The sequence below is a fragment of the Anabrus simplex genome, chromosome 5, assembly GCF_040414725.1.
Source record: "Anabrus simplex isolate iqAnaSimp1 chromosome 5, ASM4041472v1, whole genome shotgun sequence".
In the NCBI taxonomy this organism is placed as follows: Eukaryota; Metazoa; Arthropoda; class Insecta; order Orthoptera; family Tettigoniidae; genus Anabrus; species Anabrus simplex.
This window is the reverse complement of record NC_090269.1, coordinates 364,418,405-364,430,546: the sequence shown is the minus strand read 5'-3', so window position 1 is coordinate 364,430,546 and position 12,142 is coordinate 364,418,405.

Here is a 12,142-nt window from a genome sequence, read left to right as displayed (position 1 = left end):
ACAGTAGAGACAATACGCGACACTGCGAGATATTGAGGGACAGCGCTTAGAGCACTATCTAGCGGAGTGACCTGAGAGTTACTGATTTTATCATAAGAGCACGTGTATTTGTTTGTGAAGTTTTTGGGGCCATTTATGCGTTTGCATTAAGTTGGCATAAGTAAATAGTAGCGTGTGCCATTCCTTTATATCTCCTATCAATATGAGTCGAAATACATGTGCTGCGTTTGGCTGCAATAACTGTCAATCAATCGATCAATCAATACTGATCTGCATTTAGGACAGTCGCCCAGGTGGCAGATTCCCTATCTCTTGTTTTCCTAGCCTTTTCCTAAATGATCTCAAAGAAATTGGAATTTTATTGAACATTTCCCTTGGTAAGTTATTTCAATTCCTAACTCCCCTTCCTATAAACGGACATTTGTCCCAATTTGTCCTCTTGAATTCCAACTTTATCTTCATATTGTGATCTTTCCTACTTGTATCAACGCCACTCAGACTTATGCGTCTACTAATGTCATTCCACGCCATCTCTGCGCTGACAGCACGGAACATACCACTTAGACGAGCAGCTCGTCTTCTTTCTCCCAATTCTTCCCAGCCCAAACTTTGCAACACTTTTGTAACGCTACCGGTACTCTTTTGTCGGAAATAACCCAGAACAAATCGGGCTTCTTTTCTTTGGATTTTTCCAGTTCTTGAATCAGGTAATCCAGGTGAGGGTCCCATATAACGGAACCATACTCTAGTTGGGGTCTTACCAGAGACTTATATGCCCTCTCTTTACATCCGTACTACAACCCCTAAACACCCTCATAACCATGTGCAGAGATCTGTACCCTTTATTTACAATCCCATTTATGTGATAACCCCAATGAAGACCTTTCCTTATATTAACACCCAGATACTTACAATGATCCCCAAAAGGAACTTTCACCCCATCAACGCAGTAATTAAAACTGAGAGGACTTTTCCTATTTGTGAAACTCACAACCTGACTTTTAACCCCGTTTATCAACATACCATTGCCTGCTGTCCTTCTCACAACATTATCGAGCTCACGTTGCAGTTGCTCACAATCTTGTAACTTACTTATTACTCTATACATAATAACATCATCCGCAAAAACCTTACCTCTGATTCCACTCCTTTACTCATATCATTTATATGTAGAAGAAAAGACAAAGGTCCAATAATGCAGCCTTGAGGAATTCCCTTGTTAATTATTACAGGGTCAGATAAAGCTTCGCCTACTCTAATTCTCTGAGATATATTTTCTAGAAGTATAGCAACCCATTCAATCACTCTTTTGTCTAGTCCAATTGCTCTCATTTTTGCCAGTAGTCTCCCATGATCCACCCTATCAAATGCTTTAGACAGGTCAATCACGATACAGTCCATTTGACCTCCTGAATCCAAGATATCTTCTATATTTTGCTGGAATCCTACAAGTTGAGCTTCAGTGGAATAACCTTTCCTCAAACCAAATTGCCTTCTATCGACCCAGTTATTAATTTCGCAAACATGGCTAATATAATCAGAAAAATGCCTTCCCAAAGCTTACACACAATGCACGTCAAAGTTACTGGCCTGTAATTTCCAGCTTTATGTCTACCACCCTTTCGTTTATACACAGGGGCTACTATAGCAACTCTCCATTCATTTGGTATAGCTCCTTCATGCAAAAAGTAATCAAATAAGTACTTCAGATATGGTACTGTATCCCAGCCCATTGTCTTTAGCATTTCCCTAGAAATCTTATCAATTCCAGCTGCTTTTCTAGTTTTCAACTTTTGTATGTTATTGTAAATGTCATTGTTATCATATGTAAATTTTAATACTTACTTCTTTAGCATTAGTCTCCTGCTCTATGTGGACATTATCCTTGTAACCAGCAATGTTTACATACTGCTGACTGAATACTTTCGCCTTTTGAATGTTCTCACATACACACTTCCCTTGTTCATTAATTATTCCTGGAATGTCCTTCTTGGAACCTGTTTCTGCCTTATGAAATGCATAAGGATTCTCGGTCTTTCTGTCGTTTCTCTCGTGACAAGAAAATCTAAGTAAATACTGTGTTTGCATATATATTCTTCAAGTTACAAAGATATGTTTATAGAAGGCCTACTTCCTAAATTTCTGACCTGCGCGACCCACATTTTAACTGGCTTAAAATATAATAAGGTTATTTTTTGTATTAGTTGAGCAGTTAACCTTCAATACCGATGTGTTGTCTGGCTCCATGGCTAATTAGTTAGTGTGCTGGCTTTTGGTCACAGGAGTCCAGGGTTCGATTCTCGGTGGGGTCAGGCATTTTAACCATAATTGGTTAATTTCGCTGAAACGGGAACTGGGTGTTTATGTCGTCTTCATCATAATTTCGTCCTCACCATGACGCGCAGGTCGCCTACGGGTGCCAAATCAAAAGACCTGCATCTGGCGAGCCGAACTTGTCCTCGGACAGTCCCGGCACTAAAAGCCATACGCCAATTAATTCCATTAACGATGTGTTGTTGTACGTGTGATCTGTGGGTTTTGATTTAAATCAGGAAAATGCATATGCATATGTTTGTGGCTGGGTGTGTTCCAAGTTACCCCATTTGAAATGCCGTAATGCGTTTGTCAAGCACTGAAGAAAATATGGGTGATTTAAGAAATGTGATGATGATGCAAATTTGCTTTACCCTAATGTAATGACAAGTATTGGTTATAGGGTAATTTTGAATGTTTTTGTGGCTAAATTTATAGATTGTCTTTCTGTTAGTAGGCTTCGAGTTAAAAGGAAAATTATCCAGCTTTTAAATGTAAATTCATTGAATCATGTGTGTAAGGAATTTGCCGATATTTTTATTGACAAGTTTCCTAATGTGATGTACAATGCTTTTAAATGAGAAGAAAATACAAATCTAGCCGTGAAAGTTCAGACAGGTATGCTAAAGCTAAAAAAGTAATGCACAAATGAAAGATCAAGCCCTTTCACAGCAGTCCATTTCGCATCCTGATTACTCAGTCTTTAAAAATAACCTGTTAAATAATACTTCATTAATGTATCCCGAATTGCTTTAGCAACTTTGAAGTTAGTATTTTAGCAACACCTTCTTCTTAGACGTAATTTATTTACCCATTTCCGTATATACATTTCCATTGATATTTGAATTTAGCGTGATTTTTCATGTCACGCCACTAGGAGCCCCACTTGTGAATTGTCTCCCAACTTAACAAGGCTAAATCCGGAAGTGTCGCGTATTGTCTCTACTGTATTTGCTCACAGTCGTCTTTGAGTCAGCAAGGAGTGCGGATGTGCTGAGTGGAGCGCGGAGCAATGGGTAATACGTTGACACAATAAAAATGAGTTGGACCTGTTGAAACAGAAGGTAAGAAGTTTGGTGCGGTACCTGAGAGAAACGAAGAGAGTAGTAGAGAGGGGTGTGCAAGAAAGTGTGAGAAGGAATATTTTCATATATGGTGTGCAAGAAGAGGAAAAAGAGTCTAAAGTGGAACTAGTGTACAAAGTGGTGGAAGTTGTCCAGAATAGGATGAAGATCAACTTTAGTGAAGTTGATATAGACGATGTGCATCGTGTGGGGAAGGTTATGCGAAGGAGGCTTATCAGAGTAAAATTATCTATATTGATGGCTGACATTGTGGTATGAAATTCGAGCAATTTAAAAGGAGAGAAAGTGTGGAGAAGAAGGGAGATGAACAGGGAAGCCATCGAGGAGAACAGAATCCTGAACAGACATTTAAGGGAGCAAAAAAACAAGGCCTTAAAGCATATATTAGAGGGCTGGACTCGTATATGGGTAGTGGGCCGGCTAAAAAATCTTGATGAGGAACACCAACAGCAGCAGAAGGAGTCCTTGACGGCAGAGGGAGTAGCAAGGAAGGGCACGAGTGGCAGTGACGTAGTGGAGAGTGATAATACGGAAGTGAGCGAAGTCCACATCATATCCGGTGCAGGAAGTAGAGAACTGCTGAACAGCAGTGCCAGCAACCAGATGGTCGGGAATGCAGAGACCTTGAAGAGCCAGCATAACCCAGAGGTGGAGGAAGCAAGTATTGTGTCACGAGTGGTGCGGGATGAAGTGAAAGGTGTGAATGAAGGTAATAGGAGACAGGGTAATGATTCATCCTCTCCGAGTAAAAGGAACACAGAAAGTAAAATGGAGAGATGACAGGTGCTAAATAAGGAAATATCATTAAGTTTGAAAGATTTATGAAGAAAGAAAAAGGTGTAGGTACGGAGAAAGGGAAGGAGGACGAGAGAAAGGAAGAAGAGGGAAGAGATGGAGAAGACTTGCAAGGAAGAGTGAAGGAGTAGGGGTGGAAGTGGTGAAGCAGAGGAATAAATAACTAGATATGACGATAGGGTTGTGGAACATTGAGGGTTTGATGGGGAAGCTAGGGAATAAAGAAATCGAGAAATTAGTAAAGGAGTTTGAGCTCATTGCCCTAGTAGAGACTTGGTTAGGGAAAGGGGTAGAAATTGAATGGAATGGGTATAGAGTAGTCAACGTGATAAAGAAAAAATAGGGAGGATGGGAAGAAACCCTGGTGGGATAACAGTTTTAATAAAAATGAGATAGTAGGAAGGGTAGAGAGAATACAGAATGAGGCAGAAGGGGTGGTGTGGTTTAGAATTAAAATGGGAAGTGACGCGAAGAAGGCAATTTGTCTGGCTCTATTATAAAATCATCCTGAGGATTCAGTTTATGCGAAATTTTTTTTAAAGAACTGATTGAAGAAATAAACAAAATTAAAGGCTTGTATATGGAAGTTGGAATGGTATTAATAGGGGATTGGAATGCAAGAGTGAGTAATAGGGTACCAGATGATGGGAGGGAAGATCCCGATGTGAGAGGGTACAGAAGAAGCAGTGAAGACAAAGGTATAAATAGTTATGGTGTAAAGTTGTTAGAGCTATGTGCTATAGAAAAATTATATATTTTAAACGGATGGATGAAGGGAGATAGTAAGGGGGAATTGACATTCATCACATCGAAGGGAGGGAATGTGGTAGATATAGGAGTAAGCACGGAAACAGCTTTAAGGAAAATAATAAGTTTTGAGGTGGCAGAATGTGGGACAACAGAAACATGCCCATTAAGATAAAATTAAGAGATGATATTAGTGAAGTGAAGAGAGCGGTAGGAAAAAGGGTGAGGTATAAGGAGGGATGTAAGTATATCTGGAATGATACTACGATTGAGAAATTGAGATCAGAGTTAAAAGAGAGGGAAGGCAGTATAAGGGTAAAAATCCAAAGGGCGCTGGAAGGAGATGACATGGATAAAGTTTTAAAATTAATAGAACTCCCAATATGGAAGGTGGGAAAGAAAGTGAAGATAAAAGAAGAGGGAGACAAAAACAGAGTCAGGGGGTGGTTTGATGAAGACTGTAAGAGGAAAAGAGAGGTTGTAATGACAGCTCTAGCAGAGTTTAAGAATGGAGGGAAACAAGAAGAAAGGGAGGAATATTGTAAATTAAGAAGAGATTACAAGAAGTTACTGAACGAGAAAAAGAAATGCTGGAAATAGGCGGAAGCTGAAAGAGTGAACAGATATTGCAAAGAGAAAAGATTTGAGAGGATTTGGGAAGCTATAAATAAGATAAAGAGAACTAGGCCTACGGGGAAGGGAACACTTATAGAGGAAAATGAGTGGGTAGGATATTTTACCGGTCTTTTGGGTGGGAGGGGAGACTGACATGGGGATATGGGCAAGACTTATATTGTAAGAGAATTACAAGTAGGTGTACAGTTACTAGATGAGGAGATAACAAGACAGGAAGTAATTAGGATGTTAATTAAAGCAAAAACTAAAGCAGCGGGTGGGGCGAACGGTATTACTAACAGGGCATGGAAGGAAATAGGGGCAAGTGAATCGATGTTGAAGGTGATGGTTACATTTTTAACAAGATACGGGAAACGGCGAAATTTCCTAGCGAGTGGAGAAAAGGAGTGTTATGTCCTATATACAAGAATAAAGGGAGTCGAAGTGATCCAAATAATTATAGAGGAATAACACTCCTTGACTCGTTGTCGAAGGTATATACAGGAATTCTAGCCAATAGGATTAAAAATTGGGCAGAGAAGTATGGAAGGATATCGGAGTATCAAAATGAGTTTAGAAAAGAGAGGAATACGGTGGATAATGTATGGATTCTGGATACTTTAAATACGAAGTATGTGAAGATAGCAGGGATGGGATTATATGTAGCAGCAATAGATTTAGAGAAAGCCTTCGATGCAGTGAATAGGGAGACGTTATTTACTAGATTAAGGGATATTGGGTTATCGAAGAAAAATGAGGATGGCAATAGAAGGAATATATGAGAAAGTAATGGTGGTGAAAAAATTACAGGGGGGTTGGTTGAGTAAGTGTATTGAATTGAAGAGGGGTGTGAGACAATGTTGTAAGCTGTCACCGATATTATTTTTATTGTTTATAAATAATATATTAGACAGACATGGAGGTGAGGGATGGCAATGTCCTTGGATAGGGAAACGGGAGATACCGCGACTGTTATTTGCAGACGATTTATTGATCTTGGCACTAACAGCAAGTGGATTGCAAAGAAGGCTAGAAGAGGTTTTGGAATACATTAGAAGATAGGCACTTAGAATAAATGTACGAAAGACGCAGATAATGGTATGTAGGAAAAGGAAAGCCAAGAAAGGAAAGAAATTTTGGATAGTAGAGCAGGAAGAAATCAGACCTGAAAAAATTGAGTATTTAGGAGTAATACTAAGTAGTATCGGATCTTGGAAGGATCAGAACAGAAGGGCCAAATTTAAGGGGAGGGGAGCACTTGCAGCAGTGAGGGTATTAGAAAATAAATTCCCGGATATAAAGTATAAAATTCTGAGAATGGTGTCCCAATCACTGGTTAAAGGAAAAATGTTATATGGGGGTAGAAGTGTGGGGATTGGAGGAGAGTAGAAAGGAACTAAACCAGGTGGTGGGGGTTCCAGACTCTATTGCAGATGCGTGGACTAGATTAGTATGTAAAGAATCGATAGACGTTACAATAGCCAAGAGGGTGATGAAGTATTGGATGAGATTGGAAAAAGGGAAGGGAGGGGATTTTTTACAAGAGGTGTATAGGTTCCAGACAAGTATGGAGAACGAAGGGTACTGGGTGAATAAGTGTAAAAATAAATTACGAAATTTAGGGTTAGGAGATCTAGGGTGTGAGAGATGGGGGAGAGAGAGGAAAGAATGGGAATGGAGAAGGGTTAAAGGGAGAGTGGCTGATATAGAAAGACAGAGTTTAATAATGGAATGGAGGGGAAGAGACTCGCTATCAGTATTAAACAAATTGGTGGAAACTACGAACCCGAGAACCGAATTTGAGGGCAGGAGGGGTAAAAGAGCTTCATACTGGTGGGTTGTCCGACTCGTTGGCTGAACGGTCAGCGTACTGGCCTTAGGTTCAGAGGGTCCCGGGTTCGATTGCCGGCCGGGTCGGGGATTTTAACCTTACTTGGTTAATTCCAATGGCACGGGGGCTGGGTGTATGTGTTGCCTTCATAATCATTTCATCCTCATCAAGACATGCAGGTCGCCTACGGGTGTCAAATAGAAAGCTAGGGGCTTTACGTCGCACCGACACAGATAGGTCTTATGGCGATGATGAGATAGGAAAGTCCTAGGAGTTGGAAGGAAGCGGCCGTGGCCTTAATTAAGGTACAGCCCCAGCATTTACCTGGTGTGAAAATGGGAAACCACGTAAAACCATTTTCAGGGCTGCCGACAGTGGGATTCGAACCTACTATCTCCCGGAGCAAGCTCACAGCCGCGCGCCTCTACGCGCACGGCCAACTCGCCCGGTCAAATAGAAAGACCTGCACCTGGCGAGCCGAACCCGTCCTGTGATATCCCGGCACTAAAAGCCATACGACATTTCATTTCACTGGTGGGTTATGGGAGTTCAAAAAATAGGGTATTTGTAGGTCGAGAAAATAAGGATAGATGTGTTTTATGTGGGGAGGCATGGTTGGATCTGCATATATTTAATCAACGTAGTGCGTTAGAGGAGATTAAAAAGAAAGTGTTGAATAAGAAAGAGATAGGAAAAGTAGAAAAGGGTTATAAGATGACATCATGGCTGTGAAGAGAATGGGAAAGAGGAACAAATATATCAAAATATTTAAATTTGGTTAGAGCTAGATTTTTAAAGAAATTAAGGGAATAATAGGTAGAATGGTGTTTCAGAGGAATGGGAGGAAACTTGTAGACGAAAATGTTAGATTATATATAATGTAAATATAATAAGAGGAGAGATGAATATACTGGAAAAGAATGTGTTATAAAAAGAAAATTGTAGATATTGGAAGAAGATCGTATTATGTTGTGGCCCACCAGCTAGGTAACCCGGTACCAAACTAGCTGATTGAGAGTAAAAAACTACACTACACCGGACAAGATCCAGTGTAAGAGGAACGAAATAGGAAGCGTCACATACACTACACACCCAGAACATAAATAAAATAAATAGGAAAAGGTGAACTTACCTCCAGGTGGTAGAAAACAAACGGGTGGATCAAGCTACCAACTGTCAGTGTGCCAAAATAAATGTTGAGTAGAAATCAAGACAAAACTTTTTTTTAAAATAAATATTTTTTAATGAAACTCAAAATTAACAGATAAATAACAAGACATCCTCGCAGTAGTTTACCAAAATGATAGGTACCAGAAACTGACTAAAATCAAATTGACATGTGATAAAAAATGAAGAGGTCTTTAAAATTAAATTAAATTAAATTGGATTAAATTAGGTAAACAGACCTCACCGAACTACAGGAAACTTCAAATAAAATACCAAGAAACACCTAAAGGTAAATTAAGAAAATTATTTGAAAACCGCCGGACGGTAAGAAATAAAATAAGGAAATTTAAATGGAACCTTCAAGTTTTGAACCAACCTAAAATAACGAAATTAAATCACCAAAAAGCCGGTCGGCAAGAAACATTTTAAAGGAGGATATATTACAATTAAACACTTCAGTTTACCTTCTCAACAACCAACAAATCTTTTCTTAAGAGAGGAAATAATTCATTTTTAGGGAATACCATCTTGTAAGAAACAGGAAAAAACTTTCTTTGCTCTCACAGATATTCGCTGAGAGATGGAATTCTCTCTCTTCCGTTTCACATCAGTTATAGGGTAACCAATATACAGTGGGAGGTCCAGCACAGGATGTAAGTGCTACTCAAAAATATTCAAGGGAAAGGATGCCCGTCGCAACAAAACCAGAAGGGAAAGGGAATGAGAGCAATGAGGGGCAAGAAACAGTAAACACACAACACGGTTTCATTAAATGGCAGAACAATCTACGACGGGGGCGACTCCCAGCCTTCAAAAATTATCATCACCATCACGTCTCTCAGAAAAACAACATCAAATCAAATCAAATCAAATCAAATCAAATCAAATCAAATCAAAATCTCTTTATTTGCAAATGAGGTGCCTACCTCGATGGCAAATGGTACACTAAAATACATTATTGTCAAGCACTAAATATTAAATTAACAAGAGAACAAAATTTTCCTATAATACAATATTATACAATTTATGCTAACAATTTTTTCTATTAAACACACAGCTCATCCTTAGTAAATTTATATTGTTTACAAAATTCTACTAATAATATCTCCTGAACTACTTACAAATATAATCAACTGATATACTTTATGTGTAATTACTTCAAATGATACTGTACAACTGGTATAAGATTAAAATTTACATTGCATTTATTTACTTTTTTCTTTTTTCCTTTACCCATTCTGGAACCTAAGTAGCATAACGACCTGCTGCGTCTTAACCAGAGCCCCTTTTGCCACCACTTTTCAGAGTTCCTGAAGGGCCTTCACAGCTACCGTAGCGGTCCCAGGGCCCTCGAAGTCCCCACTGTACTTCACCCCTACAGGCAGTCCCCTACTTTGGCTGTCCAAACTCCTTAGACTAGGGGATGGAATTAATTTATTCACACACATTTTTTATTTACATTAACCTGCAGGTCGAATGCCCCAAGGCAACCATAATCCATAGTTAAATCAGGAAAGAACCAATCCCGTTAGTGGACCAAGAATGGTACGGAAAATGGAGGCAAAATAATGGAACAAACTATCCCAAAACCAGGGGAAAACCCCAAAAGGAACGGAATTAAATAAAAAGCAGAAAAAGAAATTTAAAACAACCCCGAAAATGCACCAAAATCCTTACTGGAACTCCCATGCTTTACCCCACTTTAAAACAAATTTCAGAACAGCAGTAACATCATTACCTAATAATAATAATAATAATAATCATAATAATAATAATAATAATAATAATAATAATAATAATAATAATAATAATAATAATAATAATATTTTACCTTTATACCTCTTTTCAAATTTCCCTTAGAAACATAAAATTTCTTGTGGTGACACGTTACACGCTAGATGCTTTAAACAAACAAATTAACATCTTTTTCAACCCGATACGTTAGTTTTGAAAGGGTAGTACATTTTCACTTATCAAATAATGGTCCACCAAATTTTCCGGAACGCATCAATTATTTTGATGATTGATAGATTTTCCTAAGTAAACGCAGAAGCAGTTCACCACCGATGAAAACAACAAATAAGTATAAAGGTTGACTTACAGGTTGGTTTGTAGTTCCAGCAGTAGGAAAGTTAAACAACATGGCCAGGCCATGTGCTCCTTACCGTAGAAGTTGGTGTTTTCAAGGTAAAATAAAAATCACACACTACGAGGATGTATTAGATGTACGTTGAGGGTGTGGAGCACAACCCTACATCCTTTTAAATTCACTATCCACAGTCCATTATACTATGCCAATGCATTGCCTGGAGCTCGGTACACCAACGTATTCTCGGCATGATAGAAAAGCAGCGTCTCCTCGCTTCGCTTCGCCCTCTCCGGAGACGGACTATTTCAAAAATGGCCGACACCAAGCGCTGATTGGCCGGAGCAATATCAAAGAATAAGACGACATATAGTTCCTACTATAGCCGTAAGATTGCAGCATCAACCAGAGCTTACACGCCCTCGTAGAATAAACTTTAGAAACAGTGAGAACACCGATTAAGCAGTAGAAAATAAGAATACGGATTTCTAAGCCATAACAGGCGATCCCAAAATGTAGATGCAGAGGAGGCAAACACGAAACCTCGGTTTCAGTTGTCAGTTACTGTAGTGACAAAAAGAAGAGATGGTACATATTAGTATTAAGAAACGAGTTGGTAATAGCTAGATAGGGACGAGAATGAGTGGATAAATGTGTTATATGATAGATAATCTAGACACAATAGAAGAAGCCGGTAAATATTGGTAAATATTCTAGTAAGTGATGAGTAGGTAATTGCTAGATAAGGGTGAGGTAGGAGAAGCTTGTCATAAATAAATTAGATAGATGAAGGTAAGTTGAGGGAGGACCTGTAAAGAGATGCTATAATAATTGAATTGGTAATGTAAAGAAATGTGCAATTACTGAGTGTTTTTAGACTAAGAGACGTAAATAAGATGAAAGAACTGTGAGGAATAAGGAAACTGTAGAACTGTTGGCAAGTTCGGTGTTGTTAAAAGTGTTTAAATATTAACTCTAGGAGATAGTGGATGAAAATAAGCAAGCAGGGTGTAAATTACAGTGTATAAGTTACTATAAGGTAGATGAACAGGTGTAAGTGAGAAAGAGAGATTGAAAGATTTGGAAATGGGAGGGGGGTATAAGAGGTGGAAGGGTCGGGTGTGACAGACCCAACCCAAGGTGAAAACGATAAGCATATCCGCACATGGAGGAACAGGAGAGTCAAAGATGGGAGCAGGCAATGTGTATGTAAGACGACTCGGATTAGCAGGCGGGACAGTAGATAAGAGCGTGACGGGTCGCATGATGGACTGGTTTCCGCCTCTGCGATTCGCCACGCAAAGAATGGGAGGGAAGCACATTGCCAACGAGGTGTAGGTGGGGGAGGTGGTGGTGGTGATTATTGTTTTAAGAGGAAGTACAACTAGGCAACCATCCTCTATTTAACACTAATCAGAGAGAAAATATGGAAGGGGTCTGACACTTCGAAAAATGAAGATATCGGCCAAAGGAAGACAAGAGCCACGAAGGGCGTGAAAATGA